Source organism: Anomaloglossus baeobatrachus, chromosome 10 (genome assembly GCF_048569485.1).
Source record: "Anomaloglossus baeobatrachus isolate aAnoBae1 chromosome 10, aAnoBae1.hap1, whole genome shotgun sequence".
In the NCBI taxonomy this organism is placed as follows: domain Eukaryota; kingdom Metazoa; phylum Chordata; class Amphibia; order Anura; family Aromobatidae; genus Anomaloglossus; species Anomaloglossus baeobatrachus.
In genome coordinates, this window is record NC_134362.1 from 15,709,402 (window position 1) to 15,735,553 (window position 26,152).

The 26,152-nt window shown below is 43.7% G+C and overlaps 1 long non-coding RNA gene across 3 annotated transcripts in view; it reads left to right on the top strand.

Moving 5' to 3' along the window:
* Window positions 1-19,298, top strand: part of LOC142254623 (uncharacterized) — a 253,831-nt gene extending 234,533 nt beyond the window's left edge. For all 3 annotated transcript variants that reach the window (XR_012727285.1, XR_012727283.1, XR_012727284.1), the window contains one exon: window positions 19,113-19,298. This is a non-coding gene — a long non-coding RNA (uncharacterized LOC142254623). The remainder of the gene's footprint in view (window positions 1-19,112) is intronic.
* Window positions 19,299-26,152: the final 6,854 nt, after the last annotated feature.

The following is a 26,152-nucleotide window of genomic DNA, read 5'->3' on the forward strand; positions in this document are numbered from 1 at the left end:
ACTAGCTGATCTTTAGCTGACCTAGTCTGGCAACGATAATCTCCTGAAGTTAAAAACAAACATTGCAGGTAAACAACAGCAAACAGTGACATAACAGCTATATGAAATATGTGAATTAACCCCCTACAGGATGCGGTCTTCAGATTACATCTACAATTCTGGGACTGTAATATGCAGATTATTTTTCATCTGAAAACTCTTTTTTCTATTTTTGCAAAATCCCTGTGTGATACTTATATTGTGTCTATTTTTGTTTAAAAGAAAGCCGAAATCTTGTCATTATACTGCCGAAATACCACTCTGCACCTAAAAAAACGGCACCATTAAAAGTCTATATAACACACATATGGTGTCATACAGAGACCACATATCAGTGCCGCACACTGCAAATAATGATGCATGCCACTGACTATCTGTAGGCACCAAAGCACCGTGTCCCCGTCACAAACCTCTGACCCTGCACAATGGAGACATTTGTAAGACCTTAATGACCCGAAGCTGCATCTGGTCAAACTGTATTAAAAAAAAGCATTGCAAAATTAAGTAAATTTGCACTAAAACATATCCAATTTTGCAGTGTGGGGTACAACTGGTACCATAATTGTCATGGAACATTTCCCAGAACCGCCAGCAGGTGGCGCCCTACCCTCACATGCAGCGGCCTGTCATTAAAGTTCTGTGCTCAGTTTGGTTTTCCTATTGGTTAATACTTACATCATTTTTAATGCCATTGGTGTTTATTAGTCCCAGTGATAATTTATAGTAAGTGAAATCTAGTACCATATAGTGCTTAAATGAATAGTGCACATATTGCCAGACGTGAGAGTGCAGCCAGGGTCAATTATTGCATACAGCAAACATGACACCTGGAGTGGCCTCTTGTAATAGAGATGTGCATAATCCATTGCCAGATTTACCCTACTTTTCCACTTAGGACCAGACCTCCTCATGTCTTACCAGGGGCCAACATATCACTGGTGCAAGCTGCACAGCCGCAGGGGCCCGAGAGATCAGGGGGCCACATCCAGCTCCAAAGCAGGAGGAATTGTGGATTATGAGGAGCTATTGGCCTGCAACGGGCCCATATAGTATTCCTGCACAGGGACCTCTCCTGTCTGTGTCGGCCATTGCCCCTTATGCACACCATGAAAAAATCCCATAAAATTATAAAGACCCCAAATCTGACATACTATGTAAACACAGATCACAAACCAGACCCCATAAAGTGATGCAAAATTTAAGACAAACTTCCGATTTATAAATGCAGACCCCCAAAAAGACATGATAAGTTGATAGACACCAGACTGCCTATATAAATGCACACCCCATTAAGTGATGCAGACACCCATAACGTGATACAGACCTTAGACCAGATCTTCTACAGTCATGCAGACACCAAACCAGCACACTGTAAAGTGATATAGACCCTAGATCAGACCCATCATATGTACAATATAAATGCAGACCCCCAAAGCCAGGACCTATAAAGTGATATAGACCCTAGATCAGACCCATTTATATGTGCGATATAAATGCAGATCTTCTACAGTCATGCAGACACAAACCAGCACACTGTAACGTGACAGAGACCATAGAACAGACCCATTATATGTATAAATGCAGACCCCCCAAAATCAGGACCCATAAGGGATACGGACCCGACATAGACCCACTCCATGTATAAATAGTAATCCCAAAACCAGACCCTTTAAAGTTATAAAGACCCTGAAGATAAACCCCAAACTAGACCCCCAAGATCAAAGCTTGAGGCCGGACCCTACATATTTCCTCCTCTCCTGAGAGCTTCCACAATTTGAACATCTCGGCTATGGTGCTGGGATAGTCGCTGTCTGTGGCAGTGCTGAGGAGTAGAGGATGAGGATAAGTCAGCATTTGGAGGGAGCTCTGCACCCAGGAGATTACACATTTCTTCCACAAAGGCTCCAATTTTTTCTTGGATCACCCTAAAATGCAGTTATGATTGTACTCAATCCTCCTGTATTATGGATCTTAGGGGAACTTTTCATGCTGCGTCATCGCTAACCGATGCTAGCGATGCCGAGCGCGATAGTCCCTGCCCCCGTTGCACAGGCGATATCTTGTGATGCCGAACATTATCGCTACGGCAGCTTCACACGCACTTACCTGCCCTGCGACATCGCTCTGGCCGGCGACCCGCCTCCTTCCTAAGGGGGCGGGTCTTGCGGCGTCACAGCAACGTCACACGGCAGGCGGCCAATAGAAGCGGAGGGGCGGAGATGAGCGTGATGTAAACATCCCGCCCACCTTCTCCCTTCCGCATTGCCGGTGAACGGCGGGCGCAGGTAAGGAGAGGTTTGTTGCTCCTGCGGCTTCACACACAGCGATGTGTGCTGCCGCAGGAACGAGGAACAACATCGTACCTGCGGACACACCGACATTATGAAAATGAACGACGTGACACAGATCAACGATTTTTGACTGTTTCACGCTCGTTGATCTTCTCTCCTAGGCTTTACATGTTGCAACGTCGTTACCGGCACCGGATGTGCGTCACTTTCGATTTGACCCCGACGATATCGCAGTAGCGATGTCGCAACGTGCAAAGTACCCCTTAAAGTGTCTGTTTCACAAAGGCAACTCCTATGTGAATGGCCACACGGATATCATGGAGTGGAGGAGTGCCCCGCTCGGGATATCGTCTATGAATAAAGAGCTGTTTGTGCCCACTGGTCCATTGCTGGCCGACTAAAATCACCCGTGCACTAAGTGGATGAACAGCCGCCTTGTAAGGCCATGTGCACACAGTGCGTTATTTGGTGCCGCTTTGTTGCAAATCTTTATGGCACCAAAGTCAATGAGAATCCTGAAGTTTTGTGCACTTGTTTTTTCCTTGCAGATTTGGTTCAGAAAATAATCTGCAGCATTGGGCGGCACGGTGGCTCAGTGGTTAGCACTGCAGCCTTGTGGTGGCTCAGTGGTTAGCAATGCAGTCTTGCAGCGCTGGGGTCCTGGGTTCAAATCCCACCAAGGACACCATCTGTAAGGAGTTTGTATGTTCTCCCTGCGTTTGCGTGGGTTTCCTCCGGGTTCTCCGGTTTCCTCCCACACTCCAAAGACATACAGATAGGGAATTTAGATTGTGAGCCCCAATGGGGACAGTGTTGAAAATGTATGTAAAGCGCTGCGGAATTAATAGCGCTATATAAATGAATAAAATATTCTTATTATTATTATTGTCATTTCTTGGTGCGTTTTTCAGCCCTTCCACCCATTGATTTCACTAAAAAAAAAAAAAAGCAGTAAATATGCACCTTGTTTTTGGTCAGAAGCGGATTTGTTGCAGAACATTTTTGCACCAAATACTCCGCCTGTGCACTTCGCCTAACACTGCCTTTCCTGGTTGGCGGCAGTACCATAGAGCAGAAGTTAGGGGTGCTCGGAGCAGGACCCGGATGCAGAGGTTGCACCTAAATCTTGGTACCGGTTTGGATGCAAAGGAAGACCCCAGTGTTATAAATGACAGTCAGGAATTTGGGGGGCCGGTTACAGATCAGGGCCCGAGAGCAGTTGTCTAATGTGTCCATCACTGGCTGCAAAAGCGCAACTCTCGGCATTTGGCAGAACGACACGTGAAAGCGGCTCAGTGAGGATGTAACAGAGATTGTGCAGGCGAACAATATGATGGAACTGGATCGGAAGAGAGGATGTAGGTATAATCCAGACCCCCATCATTCCCTTATTTATCATTTCCTAAATGAAGCTGATGAAACGTTCCTACGTGGAGTGGACGAGGGCTCATTTCCCCGCTCACATAAACAGCCGCAGTTCCAGACTCTCCTGTGTCATGAATAATGACTTCCCATGTGTCAACCAAAAGGAAGTTGTTCTTCATAACTCGTCTAAATCTGCAGCGAATGACACATCCTGTAAATGCCGCCACCGCCGCGCTCCTCTTCCCAGCCCGTAATTCGGACGTTCTCATCGTGTCCTGTGGGAGAAGACTTCGCACAAGGTGACATATCGGAGGGACGATACATCCTGCTGTAATATAAGCAATATACAGATACAGGTTCAGGCCGCTCACTTGAATGGGAGATAGAACAGGTCTGTACCTTTAGGTGATGCAGCCCCAATTCCCACGTTCAGAGCCGCAGCACACAGAAATTTTCATTTATTCCCAAACTTTGCGATATATAATATTGCAAAATATTACTGTATATTTTTCGTCACCATCTGGCATCATGCATGTAAAACCTGGTAGAAACTAATTACAACTAATTATATAAAAGCATCCAGTTAGTACAGTCATAGCCCCCAATCCTTGTCACTGGCAGGGGTGTAACAATCACGGTGGCAGAGATCACAAATTGGCCTGTGCTGCAGGGGGGCTGTCAACCCCAGCCTGTACTTCTGGTAAAGTGTACTGCGGTGCAGAGACCCGTCGGGTCCCTGCACCGCAATAAATGCCGCCCGCAAATCAGAGGCAGGTAGCGGTCATCGACGTTGCCATGTGACATTGGCGACGCATGACATTGACCTCATGCGTCACTATGGCAGGCACACCGATATCAGCTGTCAGACTCTATGCTGGCTACAAAGGAGTGTCCTACAAATATTAAAAAAAACACTGACCAGAACCTCCAAGAATAAGACAAGTGTGAACAGGTGCAAGCCGAGACAACTAGCTAATATAACATAAAAAATACATCTGCACTCTGAAACTTAGCACAAGCTTAACTAATTCATGAGAGCCCAAAAGCCAGCGTCAAGGCGTACCCTTTTATTGGGACCCTAACAAGTGTGAACAGGTGCAAGCTGAAACAACTAGCTAATATAAAAGAAAAAATTACAGATGTACTCTGAAACGTTATAATATGGAAACATTGAATATATGAAAATGGAATTGGATTACTGCTATGAAAACCATGTTAAAAAATTAGCTACAAAGCACAAAAATTTGCCAATTCATGAGAGCCCAATTGCCAGCGACAAGGTGTATCTCTTTGTTGGGACTCTAACCTTACAAGCTTATACCTCGGATGAAAGCCTACAATTTTAAGGGCAGGCAGGATCCAGTTCTAATTTACAACACCTCAGGCTGATGGGAGGTGTGGTCAGTCAGAAGGGAGTGTACTACAAATATAAAAAACCTGATCAGCACCTCCAAGAATAAGTGTGAACAGGTGCAAGTTGAGATAACTAGTTAATATAACAAAAATAAAATCTATAGCAGTAATGCAATTCTAATTTTATATATTCAATGTTTACATATTGTAGCATTTCAGAGTGCAGCTGTATTTTTTTGGCTACAGAGGAGGACACTGTACATCATGGGAAGGTGAGGAGAATGTTTTGGGAATTTTTTAAAGGTGTTAAAGAATGGCAACAGAAGGGGGGGGACATATATACCAGGACGTAACCCAGGATAGTGACATATATACTAGGATGAGGCCCACAATGGGGGACATATATACCAGGATGTGAGACATATACATCAAAATGAGCCTAGGATGGGGGACATATATATCAGGATGGGCAACAAATATACCAGGATGGGGCCCACAATGGTTGACATATATACCTGAATGGGAGACATATACATCAAAATGAGCCTAGGATGGGGGACATATATAGCAGGATTGGGACATATATATATCAGAATGGGAGACACATATACCAAAATGGGGGACATATATAACAGGATGGTGCCCAGGATGGGGGAGATATTTACCAAGATGAGTGCATAAATACCAGGATGGTGCCCAGGATGGGGGAGATATTTACCAAGATGAGTGCATAAATACCAGGATGTGGCCCAGTATGGGGGGCATAAATACTAGAATGGGGAGATTTATACAAGTATGGAGGACATATATACCAGGATGGTGCCCAGGATAGGGGTATATTAGTATATTAAATTTTTGGAGGAGTTTTTATCTCCTCTTTCTGTTGCTATTTTTTGATATTTATTAGTGTAGGGACCCACAAGCATGAGGATCCGCGATATGGATTGTGGGCTTATGTACATTGGCCAATTTACTAACCAATACCTCATATATATTTGAAATATATTTTTTGCACCTTTTTTTAACTCGGGGTGCAGCCGGGCCTCTTAATACGGCCGTGCATAGTGGAGTCTCTGTCCCTTGTGTGCTGCAGTGAGTAGTGTCCGGGTAACCCGCCTAACCTAATCGTAAGGGCGTGATAATAGGTTGCTGGCTGGATACCATGCGCATACGAGTGTGAACAGTGCCCTATGCGTGCCACTAGTGTGCAATTTACCTTGCACCTGTGAAGTGTCCATCATGTTGAGAGGTTTGTCTGCATCCTGTTGGTGAATTAGATGTGTTGGCCTGGGCTAACTGGACTGGTTGCCCTCTTTTTTGCTGTGAGTATATGCCCAGGATAGGGGACATATATACCAGGATGGTGCCCAGGATAGGGGACGTATATATCTGGAAGATGTCCAGAATAGGGGACATATATACCTGGTAGGTTCCCAGGATGGGAAACATTTATATCTGTAAGGGGCCCAGGATGGGAATCATATATATATCTGTAAGGGGCCCAGGATAGGGGACATATATATCTGGAAGATGTCCAGAATAGGGAACATATATACCTGGTAGGTTCCCAGGATGGGAAACATTTATATCTGTAAGGGGCCCAGGATAGGGGTCATATATACCAGGATGAGAAACATATTTACTAGGAAGGGGCTCAAGATGGGGAACATATATACCAGGAAGGGGCCCAGGATGGGGAAGGCAACATGCATGTCTTTACAAGATTTAGAATACTACAAAGGTCCACATATCTGACCAGCGGGTGAGATGTTCAGGTCCAAATCTTGACCCGGGGACCATTGGACTCTAGCTGGTCACTGGTAAAGAATGGATTAAAGAGATGAGAAAACACAGCGGCGTCCTGTGTAATAAATGACTACTAATCAGAGAGCAGCAAAACAAGCCTTCATACGGCTAGGTCAAAAAATTAAAAAGTTGTGGCTTGTATAAAAAGGGAAGGAAAGAAGGAGAAAATACGATGGAGTTAAACAACATGATACCAAAAAAAAGTGGACACTCATTTTAAGGAATATGTGTTTTATTTGAAGACACTGGGAATTGAAGTACCATAGAAGATGATATGCCCATGATGACCTATAGTAAAATCCATCTTCGAGCCTATTTTTGCAGCGTTTCCCTTTCGCCTGCTCTCTCGCGGTCCCATATTCTCATAGCTGTGCACAGTTTGACCCCATGCTCGCTTAGCTCGCTGAATTGTTCCCAGGACTCAGCAAAATAAAGACAGCCATAAAAACAAATAAACATCTGTGTCTTGTGTAAGAGATACCCTCCGATGAGTCACCTTATCGGGAGCCCAGCTCCTTATTGTAAGTGGGCCGAGCTTCGGTGAAGGCAATCCATCACTCACAAACAGGAGCCGGAGTAGTAAGGCTGACCCCAAAACGGATCTTATTGTGCTAAATTTGCTTCGTTCCCAGCACTAATAATATATATGAATGAAAAAACAAACAAGAACATCTGTCTCCCATCTTTCCGATCTGCTCTGGGGGAGTTCAGGCCGATTATACTGAATTTCCAAGCAGAATAAATTCCCAAACACAAAAAGAAAAAAAGATCTTACAGCGTTTTACGATGACAGTGAAGACTGGAAGCCTCCCGAAGTCATCGCGTCCTCTCAATTACACTGATACATCGTAACCAAAAATAACAAAAAATGGTTTTATTATTTATAGGAAAACAAAAATTTACAGCAAGTTCTAAACACAAGATTCCGGTTAATCGAGATTACAAAGGGAAAGGTCACAAATATCCCATCATTACAAAATTCCCTTTAGCGCTAATTTCCTTTAATGGTTACGACACTGGACCCATTACAAAGACATCAGATAGATTTATCAACACTAACTGCAAAGAAAATGTGGGGGCGACTGCTGCAGATTTCCAGGGTATTCCAGACTAATTAGCCCTGACCAGAAGTCCAATTCAGGGGAAGGAATGACAAATTGGACAGCCCAAATAGAAGAACAAATAAATTCAATGGAAATCAACGTTGTGTCTAATTTTTGGAAATTTGCTACAACCGGAAAATTTGACCAAATTTACATGAGTCACCCCCAAAAAATATCGGTCCTCGGTTTACGCAGCAGAAGATTGTTTCAGCCGGAGAAGGTTTGAATTATTCTGCGAGGGTTTCCTCATAATGCCTCGTAGCCATCACAACACATGGTATATAGCACAGCCAATCAAGAGGGAATATCGGAGCCAGAATAAAAGCAGAGGCAGAAAATGCAGCAGTCATTTTGGAGCAAAGTAAAATGATGTAAAATCTCTTAGCTTAGCAATATAGAAAGTCAGAAAATACTGAATAAACATTACAGAGAGTGTGTGACAGCAGAAAAGTGAAGAACAGCCACCATCCATTTATCTATAGCCAGATATGTTGAGGTCACTTTGGCATTACTGCAGCTGTGCTTGTGTTAAAAGGCTTGAAAAGTGTTGGACACAATTCGCTCATGTCTAGAGATGAGCGGACTTTTGGAAGTTCTGTTCAACGGGTTACAGGTGAACTATTTTAAAGTTCAGTTCTGAACCCAGACTTGACTGCAATTTCATTTAAAGGGAACCGGTCACCAGATTTTGGCCTTCTAGAGTAAAACTAACACCTTAAGCAGCGCCTGTGCTGCATTCCATGAAGGTGCACGTTACCACCTGACCCCCCCCCCTGTAGACCCCAAAAATACCTTTATAAAATCTCCTGCCCTGTATGTAAATTATCCGGTCCAGTCTGATGGGCATCCTAATTTGTGTCTCCTGTCCCCCCTTTCGCCCTCCTCCTGTGCTGATTGAAATGGATGACGCATCGAACACCATCCAAGTAGGTGGGCAAAATGTCCATATTCCCAGCTGCACTGCACTTCAGCTCTGTCGGGCTGTGGGCAGAGCCAAAAACATAGGTACGCCTATGCGAACCAGCGAGTTCTCTGCGCAGGTGTAAGATTTTGCTCGGCGATGTGGATGAAATGGGTGATGCCTGTGCGAGCCGGGAATATGGAGCTTTTCCCGGCCAACGTGGATGGCATCCGAGGCGTCATCCACGTCAATTAGCACAAGAGGATAGCGAAAGGGCGGACAGGAGACGCAGATTAGGACACCCATCGGATCGAACCAGACAATTTACATACAAGGCGGGAGATTTTATAAAGGTATTTTTGGGGTCTACAGGAGGGGTCAGGGGGTAATGTGCCCCCTTATAGAATGCAGCACAGGTGCTGTTAAAGGTGCTAGTTTTAATTTAGAAGGCCAAAATATGGTGACAGGTTCCCTTTAAAGTCACTTCCTGGGCAGTTTGGGTCTCCGTCCACAGCCATGAACAGATCACTTCTGCGGGAGGGTGGTTGGGGTGGGTTTTTTTTGGGTGCACACTACATCCAATCACACTGTTGTTACCCCCAGTGTTGCGCCATTCAAACAGTGCAAGAGGCTCGCAGTGGGCTGAGCACCGAGTGTACCTGAGCACAGCTCAAATGAATGGTTTGCATACATAAAACCTCCAAACTCGAAGGGGGGAAGGTGGGTGTGTTTGGAAAAAGTCTGTTCAGTAAGAACTCCAAACACCGAACATCGGGTTCGCTCATCTCTACTCAAGTCTAGTAGCTTAGTAGCTTGCTTTGTATAGATGACCTTGGCCAAAACTGGGTCCCAATGCACAGAAAGTGGTTAAGAAGGTGATCTAAAAAGCAAATAGGTAGTGTTGGTGCATGGCTCGACCTCTATCTTACTTACTGTGATACAGGTCCAAAAACTACAGAGGAGAGTTAAGTCCAAAAATATGCAAAAGTGGAAACTTTACATATTACTCTACAGTCCATGCTTCAGATGAGAGCTTCACACGGATGGCCCGAGAGGCCAGGAGGGATCACAGCAATTATAATGTATCATTAGGGGACATAAGTTGCACAAATACAACCATCACAAAGTAACCACAATGTTGGATTTCTTGTGATGGTTAGAAAGTTATTTGTTACTTTTCTCCCTAGGGACACACTGAAGTTAGATCAATACATGACTTGTTTATGTCAGACTAAAGAGCCCTCTACTAAATTTGGGGTAAATTTTGCAGAACTATGGAATTAGAGTATGTAAGTAGATGAAACAGGTGCCCCAAGCAGTTGTGACAGGTGTTCCTGGCACCCTGGTGTCATAGAGGGGGCTCTGCACTGCACACCCGTAATGTAAAGAGCCTCAGTGCCACCAGCAGGAGCCTCCCCCCACTACCCGTCCACAGTAGGACAAAACAAATAGTCAAGCTCCACTCTATGGTTAGAGCCAGGCCCCTCTGCTGTCCACTTACCAAAAGTGGAGCAGGTCAGGAGATTAGCCCTGTGTTTGCTGCAGGACTTCTACAAGGACTAGTTTATGAACATGCAGAAAACGCTACACACTGACAGTGGGAAGAAAATACCTTGATTATTTGTATCATTCTTGTGTAGGTTTATTGTTCCTTTAAATAGTGTAATCTGGACGCTGATATAGTGGCACGATGCCAAGGTATACAGAGCTGTATCCAAAACCCATGTTCTGCTCAGTAAACCCGAACCACCCAGACTGCAGGATAATCTCTGGCATTAGAGGTTGGGTGGGTTTACATGGACAGGAGACTGGGCTTTGTGGGTGACTTCTATGAAGTGACCTTAGTAAGTAAATTTGCTTAAAAAAAAAGGGGATATACATGACACAAACTCCATAATTATATATCATAGATTCCAGCAAAGGACTGACAGAGAACATTACATTAAGCCCTTCTGCAAATATCAAGTCTGAACCAGGCGATTGTGAGCGATAGATCTGGGCTTCCATGGTGCTAGATATTGAGTTGCATGGAAGGAGCCAGATTCTGATGAATTTTAGGAGTTTTTTTCACCATTGCTTTAAAAAGTAGAATAAGTCTATGATACGGTGCAGAACTAAAGCACTATAGGGCGGCACAATAAGTGCCAACATCTGCGTGCCTTCTACAGACATCTCTGCCCCCTGATAGGAGAAGAGTAAATCCGACAAGTCAAGAGGATGGATATTTGCTCCATGTGTAGATGTCACAGAAAAAAGACGTCCATATTTACCAAGACATAATATTAATGCCCTGGAGGATGCAGCAGCCCCCGTGATAAAGGCGGAGGTAACAACGGAGCAAAATACTGATGAAACAGCCTCTGACACACCGACCATTCTGGTTAGGACAGTGCTGCACGACAGCAGGGGCAATTAGGGGTTAATTAGGAATATAACGGAAAGCTCAACCTCTGATTGGCTGAGGCATAGTTCCCCCTGCAGTACATCAGCCAATCACTAAAAGGGGCCGCTATCTATAGTGACAGACCCCGGTGAGCCCCCCCAAAAAAGATCCAATGGGCCTATAAGGCGACAGAGCCCTTATTCTGCACCAAAAACCAGAGTGTTGGCAGGAAAATCGCTTCTTACGTCAGCACACATGCAACATCCGTGCACTATTCTTTTTTCATAGATCCATTGACTTGCATTGGAGAGACCGATCTGCAACAGTGATCGAAGTAGGACGGCTATTTTTTTTTTTTATGCAGTTTGGTACAATGAAAAAAAGGAGGACACCTTAAAGGGAAGCGGTCATGTAGTTTTTTTATATTACACCGCCACCACTGTGTTTTAAATGATGCAATGTGCATCACTAACATGGTTTACAAAAAAAAAAAATAATAAATGTATTTATCTTTAAAAAGACTTTATATGCTTAGGTGACTGCAGTACATTCCTTTGGTTTCAGTCATAGGGGCGGAGCTTTTGCTGGGATCAGTCACTGTCACTCAAGTTCAGGCAATATTTCTTTTTGAACTTAGTCACGCCCCCAGCATTGTAATTGATTACACTACAGGTCCTTCACTATCACTTCTCTGCTGAGTTCCGCCCATTAGTAACATGGTCATGACATCAGCACAGGTCCTTCACCACCACTTATCTTCTGCTGATTACCACAGGTCCTTCACTATTACTTCTCTGCTCCGCCCATTATGGTCACATGGTCATGACATCAGCACAGGTCCTTCACCACCACTTCTCCGATGCTGAGAACCGGAGTTCAACATTGGAGAAGTGGTGGTGAAGGACCTGTGCTGATGTCACGATCATGTGACCATAATGGGCGGAGCAGAGAAGTAATAGTGAAGGACCTGTGGTAATCAGCAGAAGATAAGTGGTGGTGAAGGACCTGTGCTGATGTCATGATCATGTGACTGTAATTGGCGGAGCTCAGCATAGAAGTGATGTTGAAGGACCTGTGGTGTAATCAATTACAATGCTGGGGGCGTGACTAAGTTGAAAAAGAATCATGCTTGAACTTGAGTGACAGTGACTTATCCCAGCAAAAGCTGTGCCCCTATGACTGAAACCTATGGTATATACTGCATTCACCTAAGCATACAAGGTCTTTTTCTAAGATACATACATGGAAAAAAATTTTTTTAAAAGCATGGTAGTGATGCACACTGCATCATTAAAACACATTGGGGCTGGTTTAGTTTTATATATATATATATACATATGAAAAACACATGACCAGTTCCCTTGAAAAGCTATATATCTGAAATGTCAATCATCTGTCCATAAAAATAACGGCCAGCACATGTAACAATGGTAATACACAGGAGGACAAAGAGTAAAGTGCAAAAAATTCATATATTTTATTGAGACATACACAACACAGAACGATTAAAATGGTGGTACACTACCATAAAACAGGGGGGGACAAAATGCCAGAGTCCAAATATAATGGAATAAGGGCAGCCACCTACAGTGTGTCAATATGTAGAATACATCATTGTAAAAAATGGAGGCTGTCACAGGGTTAGCTCAGGACAGAGGCAATGAGAGTGGTACAAGGCTGGGACAATGGAAGGGAGGGCAGCACAAGTATTTCACCATAGGATCTCCAAGGAGAGGGAGAGACTATGGTGAAGCTATAACTGAGGTCACAAAGTAATAGTACAATTATAGTAAGAGGACCAAACAGTACAGGGGCACATAGAATACTGTCTTCAGTTTCTTACCTAAAGTGCTAGTGCAGTGGAAAATTCAAAATAGTGCTCCAGGTTCTGCCAACCCAAACACTGTCCAAAAGCTCAGTACGGTCCCTGGATAACGCCCAGGATTTCCATCCGACGCGCGTTTCGCGGGGTCAAGCTTTCTCAAGGTGGGGAGCCAGAGTCAACATGTAACAATAGAACTGATGTGTGAAAGAGCCCTAACAAACATGTCACTTCTCCTGACACTTGTTGAGTTACATATGTGATATCCCTCCTGGAAATCTATAAGTAATAAAGCATGGCTGTTCCTACACACTGGGGTATTATCCAGTCAGTCCAGTGTCGGCCACACCCCGGTGACCAGTTCTACATTCCCAGGAGGAGAAACAGAGGAACAACGCAATGCAAAAAAATGCTCCAATATTGCCATTTCAGAATAAATACAAGTTACAATGGACATTTTGCCATAAATCAGCCGTGTACTCCCCCGACTGCTGCTTGGATATGATCGTCAGATGCTGTAAAAGGCGCTGTCGGCTGCAGAGCATCTCACCCAGATAGTCTGCTACATTTCCTGATGAAAAATGGCAGCTAAAACAAATAAACTGTGCTGGATTTTACACGACAGCGTTTCCCTTTGATTTTTTTTCAGCTCCTCATGGCAGGAAGATTACACAGACACATTGTAACATCACGTCCATTAGCTATTGGAGGCAGCCAGTGCTTCCTTTGTTCTCTGTCATACAAACATTATGTTCTGTGACACGGTTCCATTAGGATTTGGTCCAAGACGAGGTTATGAACTGTACCTTAAACAAAACTTCCCAACTATTTGGCTGCACAAATCTGAAGCCCCCCAGCCCTCTGCCAGGCACAACGCCATTATGTAATAAGTATATCGGAGTTACAGGGGGCTGGAAATCTGCAGATATATTAGGGGTGGGGGAGGGGAGGGGGCATTTGATTTTGCCATAAAAGGCAATTGAAACATTTAAGGTATTAAAGTGTTTATAATCGCCGCTTGATTCATGAAGTTTCACATTGCGAAAAGAAACACATCTCGAGATTGTGCGCTCACGCCGGGATTCTCAGACTGAAAGCTTTAATCGCCTTTAAACAAATATGATAAAAGTGATATTTTTGTAGATTAGTGGATGTATTGTTCTGTTTAGAACGGATTTGTGTAGTTTATATCATATTGTTGAAAAATTGACACTTCACAACACCGCACAAAACGGACTTACTGCAGATTAAAGGGTAACTCGGCTTCTAAATATTAGATTTCTATAAAAAAATAAGGCATCTAAAATGGGAACTTTGAGAATACATTACTGATCCTGAGTTACCTCCTGTATTATACTCCAGAGCTGCACTCACTATTCTGCTGGAGCAGTCACTGTGTACATACATTACATTACTGATCCTGAGTTACCTCCTGTATTATACTCCAGAGCTGCACTCACTATTCTGCTGGAGCAGTCACTGTGTACATACATTACACTACTTATCCTGAGTTACCTCCTGTATTATACTCCAGAGCTGCACTCACTATTCTGCTGGAGCAGTCACTGTGTACATACATTACATTACTGATCCTGAGTTACCTCCTGTATTATACTCCAGAGCTCCACTCACCATTCTGCTTGTGCTAGCACTGTAAATATCCATTACATTACCGATCCCAAGTTACCTCCTGTATTAGGCTGCTTTCACACATCCGGTTTTTCCTGTGCGGCACAATCCGGCTCTTTACAGAAAAAACGCAACCGTTTTTTTTTTGCCGCCGGTTGCGTTTTTTTCCACATAGACTTTTATTAGTGCCGGATTGTGCCGCATGGCCTTGCGTTTGGTCCGGTTTTTGCCGGATGCGGCATATTTAGCCCATGCGGCGGCCGGATGGAACGTTGCCTGGCACGTTTTTTTTGTCCGGCGAAAAAAAAAAACCGCATGGCGCCGCATCTCGCCGATGCGGCACTTTTTCCAATGCATGCCTATGGACGCCAGATGCGGCGCGATGCTGCAAAAACCGCTTCCGGCCGCCGCATGCGTTTTTTTGCACTGCGCATGCTCAGTAGCGTGCCGCAACCGGCAAAAACCAGAAGGGTCGCATGTAAAAACTTATGCAAAGGATGCGTTTTTTTCGCCGCATCCGTTGCATAGGTTTTAGAGCCGGATTTAGCCGCACTGCTAAAACCGGATGTGTGAAAGCAGCCTTATACTGCAGAGCTGCACTCACTAATCTGCTGGTGCTAGCACTGTATATATATACAATGGAACCTTGGATTAAGAGTAACTTGGTTTGAGAGCGTTTTGCAAGACAAGCAAAGCTTTCTAAAAATTTGTGACTTGGTTTAAGAGCAATGCTTTGCAATAAGAGCAAACATTCACTGTACACGCTTCCGGTTCTGTCATTTTACCGCACTCTGACCCACTCTGGAGGTAATTTTCTGTACATATGTACTGTATACAGTATTCTATTGTACAGTGCAGTATATATAGCATATAGCATGTCTATCAATTTGCATTTGCGGATACAGTTTTGTACTTTCTTATTGATAACCATTACAGCACATTGCTTATATTGTACCTCCCGCACACCAACAATTCTATTGTAAGCTAACATACAGTTTAATTTGTTTTATGTTTTTTTCTGTACAGTATTTAGTATTAGTGTACTGTAATAATTTTGTATAAATACAGTAATTATTTATGGGTTGTGAAACAAATTGTTTGCATTTCAATTATTTCCTATGGGAAAATTTGCTTTGATACAAGAGTAACTTGGTTTAAGAGCACACGCCCGGAACCAATTATGCTCATAATCCAAGGTTCCACTGTATTACCTAACTGATCCTAAATTACCTCATGTATTATGCTACAGAGCTGCACTCACTAATCTGCTGGTGCTAGCACTGTATATATTATATATATATATATATATATATATATATATATATATATATACACACACACACACACACACACACACACACACACACATACAGTGCTAGCACCAGCAGATTAGTGAGTGCAGCTCTGTAGTATAATACAGGAGGTAATTTGGGATCAATTATATATATATATAAAATTATTGATCCCAAATTACCTCCTGTATTATACTCCAGAGCTGCACTCACTACTCTGCTGGTGCAGTCACTGTGTACATACATTACATTACTTATCCCAAGTTACCTCCTGTATTATACTCCAGAGCTGCACTCACTACTCTGCTGGTGCAGTCACTGTGTACATACATTACATTACTTATCCTGTACTGATCCCAAGTTACCTCCTGTATTATACTGCAGAGCTGCACTCACTATTCTGCTGGTGGTCACTGTGTACATACATTACATTACTTATCCTGTACTGATCCTGAGTTACCTCCTGTTTTATACTCCAGAGCTGCACTCACTAGTCTGCTGGTGCTGTCACTGTGTATTTCATTACATTACTTATCCTGTACTGATCATGAGTTACCTCCTGTATTATACTCCAGAGCTGCACTCACTATTCTGCTGGTGCAGTCACTGTGTACATACATTACATTACTGATCCTGTTCTGATCCTGAGTTACATCCTGTATTATCCTCCAGAGCTGCACTCACTATTCTGCTGGTGCAGTCACTGTGTACATACATTACATTACTGATCCTGTTCTGATCCTGAGTTACATCCTGTATTATCCTCCAGAGCTGCACTCACTATTCTGCTGGTGCAGTCACTGTGTACATACATTACATTACTGATCCTGAGTTACCTCCTGTATTATCCTCCAGAGCTGCACTCACTATTCTGCTGGTGCAGTCACTGTGTACATACATTACATTATGCTGTAAAGTACTAATTATTTTCAGATTTTATAACACTTTTTTCTGTTTGTTTTTTAATTATTATTATTTTTGACAAATATTTTTGGTTACATGAGATATTTCTGGCTATTTCTCACCATCTTCCTTTTTCTCTGGCTTGTTTTCATTGACCAACGTGATGTATTTCTAGACAAAGAAACTAGACAAAGTCCTTGTCTATATTCCCTGTATAATCCTCAATATGCGGCCTGTAAATCCTCCTCATTTAAGGATATTGCGGATTTATTCTGGTTACAGTGCTGATATGAGGCTACGATTTTGCTTCATTTGCCTTCAATGCTGCCAGCCCTGTAGTTCCTATATAGGTAGATAACACACACATATACTTTATATATATTTATTTATTTTCACATTTGTTTGCTCGCTTATCGCTACAGCCTTGATGTCATGTCACAGCATAAATGACAACTGTTCTTTCTCTCTCTCTATATCTACATATACATAATATATATATATCATAGCTTTGTTGTATAGGCTCAGCAGCAAGAGCAGAGCCCTCTCAGAGGATGAGCATGGTAATGTCAGCTCCTTGTTCTTCTGAAGGCATATACACTATACACATATGGAAGGCTGGGTATACTCTTCCCCTAGAAATCCCTGGTCCCTGGATTACTCCATTCCTATTAAAATCTTCTCAATTTCGCTTTCACAGTGTTACATTTAATAGATTAAATACTGGAGACATTCTCTTAAACACATCAATATAAAAATGTTTCATGTGTAATGACCCTATACAGTAATGGTAAGCGACAGTCTGACCCCCTCCCCCAATGTAATGTCTCATTTTCCGGACTGCAGTTTATTCATAGTTTTACTTATCTACAGAGATAAAACAGCTAAAATAGAACATAGAAAATGTGCGGAATTGTTACTTTCTTTCTGTAGGTTCATTTAATAATGAAAACTGTCTGGATTTTTTTTGGAAAACGTAACACAGTGAACACCGGTCAATGGAGCAAAGAATTCTTTAAAGGGAACCTGTCAGCAGAAATGTCCCCTAAAACCTAACAGATTCCCCCTCTGCAGCTCCTGGGCTGCATTCTATAAAGGTCCCTGTTATGATTGTGCCCACTTTCTGACCGAAAAAAAGTGTTTATAAAGTTGTACCTTTTTGGCTTCTGATTCTGTAAATCCGTCACGGGGGCGGGCTGCCTGATGGCCGTTATTCTGCCCCCTGGTCCTGTATGCCGCCCCCATCGCTGATTTCAATACTTCTGGACGCCGCCCACTGCTCCAGCCATCCCCGCGCATGCCCAGTGCCCATCTCTCGGGGATGAGCACTGTGCCCAGCGTCACCGCTGGTGACGTGCACGCAGGGTTAAGATTATGGGCGGTGCTGTGATGTTTATTCCTAAGCAACCGCCCATAATCGCGGGACCGCGCTTTCGGTGTAGTCACTGCTCCGCGCTCTTCCCATCTATTTCCTGCCTCGGGGCAAGATGGGAAGGAGGCGAAGTGAGGTCAGCAGCAGCGCGCTTGCGCAGAAAGAAGCAGGCCGAGGGGGAAAGCGCGGTCCCCGATTATGGGCGGTTGCTTAGGAATAAACATCACAGCACCGCCCATAATCTTAACCCTGCGTGCACGTCACCAGCGGTGACGCTGGGCACAGTGCTCATCCCCGAGAGATGGGCACTGGGCATGCGCGGGGATGGCTGGAGCAGTGGGCGGCGTCCAGAAGTATTGAAATCAGCGATGGGGGCGGCATACAGGACCAGGGGGCAGAATAACGGCCATCAGGCAGCCCGCCCCCGTGACGGATTTACAGAATCAGAAGCCAAAAAGGTACAACTTTATAAACACTTTTTTTCGGTCAGAAAGTGGGCACAATCATAACAGGGACCTTTATAGAATGCAGCCCAGGAGCTGCAGAGGGGGAATCTGTTAGGTTTTAGGGGACATTTCTGCTGACAGGTTCCCTTTAACTTTTGTATCACATTTTCTTCTATTTTTAGAGTATTTTTAGTTGCCAGACACTTGTGACATTGTGAAAATATTTTAAAATTTGGGATTTTTACTAGAGAAGAGGTTTTGTTTCAAGAACGACAGAGGAAAGAGAAAAATATCACATTAAACACAAAAATATATAAATACTTTATATGTATATGATGGTGGGGAGAGAGAATTGTGTGATTAATGATTTCATTTTCTGGAATGCTGATACTTGTTTTTTATTGTTCCAGGTTTCCTTCTTACTATGTCACAGCTGCCGGTTGGTGTTTGAGAAGCAAGATTTGTAGTGGTGAACCTGAGGCTGGACTTTTGATGTTGTGGTCCAGAGTCCGGCATATCGATGCGTTTAGATTAATAAGAGATATAAAGTGATCTGTGTCTAGGGATGTTCTACCGGACAATAAAGCTGCAGCCGACCCCTGCACAACCGAAGAATAATTAGTCTGATTGTGTCTTATTTATTTATATAGAGATCTATATTATCAGAGCAGGTGTTATGGGGTCTTGTGGTCTCTGCAATCTGATATACTGGACATTAATAATTAATTTATTAATCATTTTATGCATTTATATAGCGCTATTAATTCCACAGCGCTTTACATACATTGGCAACACTGTCCCCATTGGGGCTCACAATCTAGAGTCCCTATCTGTATGTCTTTGGAGTGTGGGAGGAAACCAGAGAACCCGGAGGAAACCCACGCAAACACGGGGAGAACATACAAACTCCTTGCAGATGTTATCCTTGGTGGGATTTGAACCCAGGACCCCAGCGCTGCAAGAGTGCAGTGCTAACCACTGAGCCACCACAAGACTGAAGTGCTAGCCACTGAGCCACCATGCCGCCCTGCAACTTGTGCAGCTGCACAGGGGCCCAAGAGGTAAGGGGGCCCATTTCTACCTCCAAAGCAGGTGGAATTGTGCATTATGAGAAGCTATTGGACTTCAAGGGCCCATATACTGTTCATGCACAGGGGCCCATTTCTGTCTGTGTAGGCTCTTGGGTGACGCCGGGCAGTAGTTGTGAGAGAGGCTGACTGTGGAAGCTACATGAACTAGCTGGTCTTGGCTGGGTGTTGGTCCTGTGAGTGGGAGCCCAGCACTACAGTACAGTTAGTGACAGTCACCTTCCCTTTTTGCAGTCCCATGTCCAGTCTTCTCAGGGCTCCCATCTTTATTGGAGCAAATTTTTGCACTCCCGGACGGTCAGAGGGAAAGTACTCTGGTAGTGGACTACATTCATACACCAATAAGGATTAACCTGTTACCTTAACGGTTAAAAGGGGACTGGCTACTTGAGTTCGGTCTACCGGGTCCTATTGTTGGGGGCCACTGTTTGAGGATCAGTCTCACGTTATAATAATAATAATAAAGTTTATTTATATAGCGCCAACATATTCCGCAGCACTTTACAATCCGGTGGGGGTTGTATAGACAAATACAAAACAAAATAGTACCTAATTCAGCAGCTACAGTAGGAATGAGGGCCCTGCTCGAAAGCTTACACTCTATGGGGAAAAAGGGGGACACAAGAGGTGACGCACACTTGTAGATCTGGCCGGCCATTGTTATGCTAGTTAATTGGTTACATATAAGATGAATGATCTGGTCTTTTGACAGTGACCTTTTGGGTGCCCTTACGTGCTATTGGTTGTATGTAGGATGTGAGGACAGATATAGGAGAGAGAAGGCTACGAGTAGCATTTAGAAGGTGGGACGGGGGAGAGTTAGGTTAGTAAGTTATGATGATAAGCCTGTCTGAAGAGAAGTGTTTTTAATGTACGCTTAAAAACTTGGGGGCTGATAATTAGTCGCATTCTTTGGGGTAGTGCATTCCAGAAAACTGGCGCGGCACGAGAAAAGTTTTGGAGACGGAGGTGTGAGGTTCGTATTATGGAGGAGGTTAGTCTAAGATCATTTGCAGAACGAAGGGGGCGGGTAGGAGATGGAGATGTTTTTGAGATGTAGGTGACATGTGCAAGTGAGTGATTGTATATGGGGAATGAAGGGGAGTTCTGAGTCAAATATGACCCCAAGACAGCGAGCATGCTGCTTGGGAATAATGATTAATCATCGAAGGTAATTGAGATGTCGGGTGTAGATTGGTTGGTAGACGGAGGAAACTCAGTTTTGGAGAGATTTAGTGTCAGATAGAGGGAGGACATGCTTTGAGAGACAGCAGACAGACAATCCCCGGTATTTTGTAACAAAGGAGGGGTAATGATTGGAGATGATGTATATAATTGGGTGTCATCAGCATAGAAGTGGTATTGGAAACCAAATCTGCTGATGGTTTATCCAATAGGGGCGGTGTATAGAGAGAAGAGGAGGGGGCCCAAGACTGAGCCTTGAGGAACCCCGAAGGTGAGGGGGGAGAGGAGTGGAGTGAGAGCCAGCAAAGGAAACCGTGAAGGAGCGGTCAGAGAGATAGGAGGAGAACCAGGCGAGAGCGGTGTCCTTGAGGCCAATAGAGCGGAGCATGGTGAGGAGGTGATCCACAGTGTCAAAAGCAGCTGAGAGATCCAAGAGAAACAATAGGGAATAGTGGCCTTTAGATTTTGCTGTTAATAGATCATTAAGGTACTGTCACACATAACGAGATCGCTAGCGAGATCGCAGCTGAGTCACGGTTTCTGTGACGCAGTAGCGATCCCGTTAGCGATCTCGTTATGTGTGACACTTACCAGCGATCAGGCCCCTGCTGTGAGGTCGCCGGGTCGTTGCAGAATGGTCCAGGCCATTTTCTTCAAAGGCGATGTCCTGCTGGGCAGGACACATCGCTGTGTTTGACGCTGTGTGACCGGGTCACAGTGACTGCTGAGATCGTTATACAGGTCGCTACTGCGACCTGTATTGTTCCTGCATCGTTGGTAAGGGCTGACTGTGTGACATCTCACCTGCGACCTCCCAGCGACTTACCAGCGATTCCTATCAGGTCGCATCGTTTTCGGGATCGCTGGTAAGTCGTTGTGTGTGACTTGGCCTTTAGAGACTTTGGTGAGGGCCGTTTCGGTGGAGTGTAAAGAGCGGAAAACAGATTGACAGGGATCAAGAAGTGAGTTTTCAGATAAATAGTGGATTAGCCGAGAATGGACCAAGCGTTCCAGGAGCTTAGAGATAAAGGGAAGGTTAGAGACTGGTCTGTAGTTAGCGGCACAGTTCTGATTGAGGGACAATCCTGTTCACACTATGTGTCTCTGTCAACAGTTTAGGTCCAAGCTATCTTGTCTCCCGTCTTCTTTCTTTCTTTGTTGCCACAAACCACCCACTGTTTGCAACCTATATGACGTCCGTCACTTCGCTCACTTGGTGATCACTGACTCCTCCAGAACGAATAGTCACTTTCCCTTTCATTTAACCCCTCACATGGTGGGCTAGTCCCAAAACGTAACCATTACTGACTATGGTCTGGTAACGTCTTACACAATAGCTCTAGAACACCGTACGATATGCAATACAGCAGGGGGAATTGTGCCTCATGATGAGCTATTGGGCTGCATAGGACCCATATACTATTCTTGAGATATATATATATATATATATATATATATAATATATACACACACATATATATAGTGAACACGATCTGATCCACTACGTCCTCCCCACATTTCGCTGTTAGAATGTTTATGGCAAGTTTGGAGATGTTGCACGGATCAGGATGGACCCTATGAGTCTCACAGCAGCTTTGCTCCCTCTGTTCGAGGGTCCCTTAGCAGATTATGGGGTACCTATATGGTACTTTCATTCCTCAAACAATCACAACGTCCATCGTTTTTGCTCTTTGTAGAGGTTAGCGCTTCCTAGCACAGCGCGCAGCCATCTGTCCTCGTCGGGGGAATGTCTCCACTGTGTGACATTAGCGACGCTGCATGATCTTATTTTCCAGCAATTACCATTTATTGTAGTTTATAGCTACTGGTCTCTGACACATACTAGTCCCAATGGATGCTGGTTCTTTTTTAAGACTTTAATAGCGTTTTATTTAGAAGTGACGGTGCTATTGAACTCTTCCCCTGGTCTCTCCGAACAAATAAGACCTTGCAACGTAAAGCATCTGGATCTATTTGGGCTTCAATGGAAATTACATGATAACTGATAATTCGCCGTCCAATTTTCTAAATTTGCTTAGCAGAATTAATCTGGATCGATATTCAGACTGCATCACAATATCAGGCCTGGCTAGAGGAGGCTGTGTAGGTATTTGGGCTCCACTAAGATACTATGTGGTACTGTAGGGGACACTGTACTATTCACCCCTTTACCCCCGGGCGATTTTCAGTTTTTAATTTTTGTTGTTTCCTCCCCTTCTTCCAAAAGCCATAACTTTAATTTTTCTGTCAATATTCCGTCATCTATGAGGGCGTATTTTTTCAACGCTCTTATCAGTAGAAATGCTCATCTCCTGTGAGTGCCGGCACTCTATCGGCTTTCACAGTAAGTGAGTCATGGCAACGTTGGAGGTCATCAGCTGACCCCGCTCTACCATGATCGCATCATGGTGCCACTGAAGGCGACGGGGAACGGCGCGATCCCCGCAACAGCCATTTAAATTGCACTGTCAGTATTTAACAGCGCGATCTAAGGGGTTAACAGGCGCGGGTAGATCTCCGATGCATTTTCAGTGATCAAAATGTCCATTTCTATTTTTTTAAAGCTTCTTATTGCAGCCCTTTTTCACAATCCTGTATACGATGCAAATCAACTTAATAGAACGTTCCTCCTGTTTTATTTATTTTTCCATTTTGCTGAGAAAAGTAATTTTTACATTATAATCTTCCATAAAAACGGTGCTATAAAAATGTAATGGGCCAGTGGCTTTCATTGCATACTTTCTTATTGTTACACTGAAATTTCACAAGTCCAAAATACAATTAAGTAACATTTCTGTTTTTTTAAGGCGACGCGCTGTCGCCAACTCTCCAAAAACAAATTTAGGGCGTTTCTCAGTGGAAAAAAGGAGACCGAGCTCAAAAGTGGGCAGTGCCACTCGGTTTGGGATGTTCCTTGGTTGTAAGACTTTAATGTTCGTCTTTTACCTACTGAAACGTTGGAAGATGCTGGTATTATACCCATCGCAAGCCCTAAATAAAGCTATGTGCACACGCTGCGTTTTTTTGACACTGCGTTTTTACCGCAATTTGGTGCGTTTTTTTGGCTGCGTTTTGCTGCGGTTTTGATCTCTGCGTTTTGCTGCGTTTTTCCAATGCATTGCATGGGGGGAAAACGCAGAAAAACGCAGGAAAGAATTGACATGTCCATTTTTTTTTTTTTAAGCTCAAAAACGCAGCTTAGAAAAAAAGTTGTGTGCGGACAGCAAAAATGAAAACTCATAGACTTTGCTGGGGAAGCAAAGTCATGCAGGTTTGAGCCCAAAAACGCACCCGAAAAACGCACTGTGTGCACATAGCCTTAGTCAGACTGCATAGATTGAGATAAGTCTGTAAGAAAACACCATCTAATATTATATTTCCCAAAAAACCTGGGGAAGTTTTATTTATCCTTTTCCCTTAAACATTTGCACTAAATTATATAAAATCTCATGTTAGATTTAGGCCCTGTGCGCACTAGAAAAAGGATTTTTCTCAAGAAATTTCTTGAAAGTCTGAAAGATTAGCGCACTTGCGTTCAAAAAAACGCACCAATAACGCACCAAAAAACGCATGCGTTTTTTACCGCGTTTTTGATGTGTTTTTTTCCACAGGTTGGTCCCTGCGGTTTTTTACCATTATCTATGGCGGCACGGTGGCTCAGTGGTTAGCACTGCAGTCTTGTGGTGGCTCATTGGTTAGCACTGCAGTCTTGTGGTGGCTCAGTGGTTAGCACTGCAGTCTTGCAGCGCTGGGGTCCTGGGTTTGAATCCCAACAAGGACACCATCTGCAAGGAGTTTGTATGTTCTCCCCGTGTTTGCGTGGGTTTCCTCCGGGTTCTCCAATTTCCTCCCACACTCCAAAGACATACAGATAGGGACTCTAGATTGTGAGCCCCAATGGGGACAGTGTTCCTGATGTATGTAAAGCGCTGTGGAATATGTTAGCGCTAAATAAAAATAAAGATTATTTTATTATTATTTATCTATGGCAAAAAACGCAGTTACCTGCAGAAAAGAAGTGACATGCTCATTCATTTTCTCAAGAAATTCTGCAGAAAGAATGTTCTTGAGAAAAAATCGCAGTGTGCACAACCATTTTCTCAAGAAATTTCTGCAGCAAAACGGCAAAAAACGAGGGTAAAAACGCAGTGGCCTAAGAGCTCATATACTGTATATGTGGCACACAGAGGTTTTTCCAAAATGATGCCAGGTTAAATTGGAAGACAAAAATGGCTTCTAAGGTTATATTCACATTGCGTATTCAACTGCGTTTTTGGGCCCTCCTCAAATACAGCCGATTATGATGTCAAACAAGAGCACACAACATTACAGTCAATGGTCCAATCAGCGTTTTCCAGGGCTTCTGCCGTAAGCCCACATTGGGTGAAACACAACATGAACATAGCCTAAAAGGAAAATACCTCTGTGATTCAGCACTATACTGACATAATATGGCGGCACACATACCGCCAACCCTTAGCATTGGATCCTAGGCATGCGGTGTGCCCCGTGCAGGCTCTACTGGGTACATGAGCTCTTAGGCCTATAGTACACAATGTTTTCCATTTTTCTATCATACTGTTCAAGTTGTGATGTTTATAATAAGTTTACATAGTCCCCCAAAAAATTGTTTAAATCACTTAAATGTCTTTTTGTTATTGCCTAAGGAGTCTATTAGATCAAATAGGCAAAATCCAAAAGGAAAAAATATGTAATCCTTGGAACAAAGCCTTGAGCCATCAATGACCTCTGCTTTCATTTCTGTGGCTTCAGGACAAGTGTCCATAAATAAAATGTCCATGGATTTGGGGGCTTATAATAAGTGACACTTTGCATAGGCACAGCTCCGAGCTCCTCACGCCCCGGGGCCCCTGGACGGTAACGTTTATTGTGTGCCACGGCTCCGGCACCGTGTAGGATGTGTATATCTTGTAAAATGAGGGATTTGCATAGAAAAATAGCAACAAGCACCATCACACCTCTGCCCCGGCTCTTCATATTACTGCTGCTCTATTATAAAGCAGGTCAGGTGCAATCCCTGCATAAATCCCTGCACACCCTATAGCTTTAAGATGGACGTAAATACCTAATTTACTTCTAATATCTAAGTGTATAAAACGCTTTTGAGGACAACCTGTCACCTACTATTCAAAACCCCAAATGTCAGTAGTTTACTG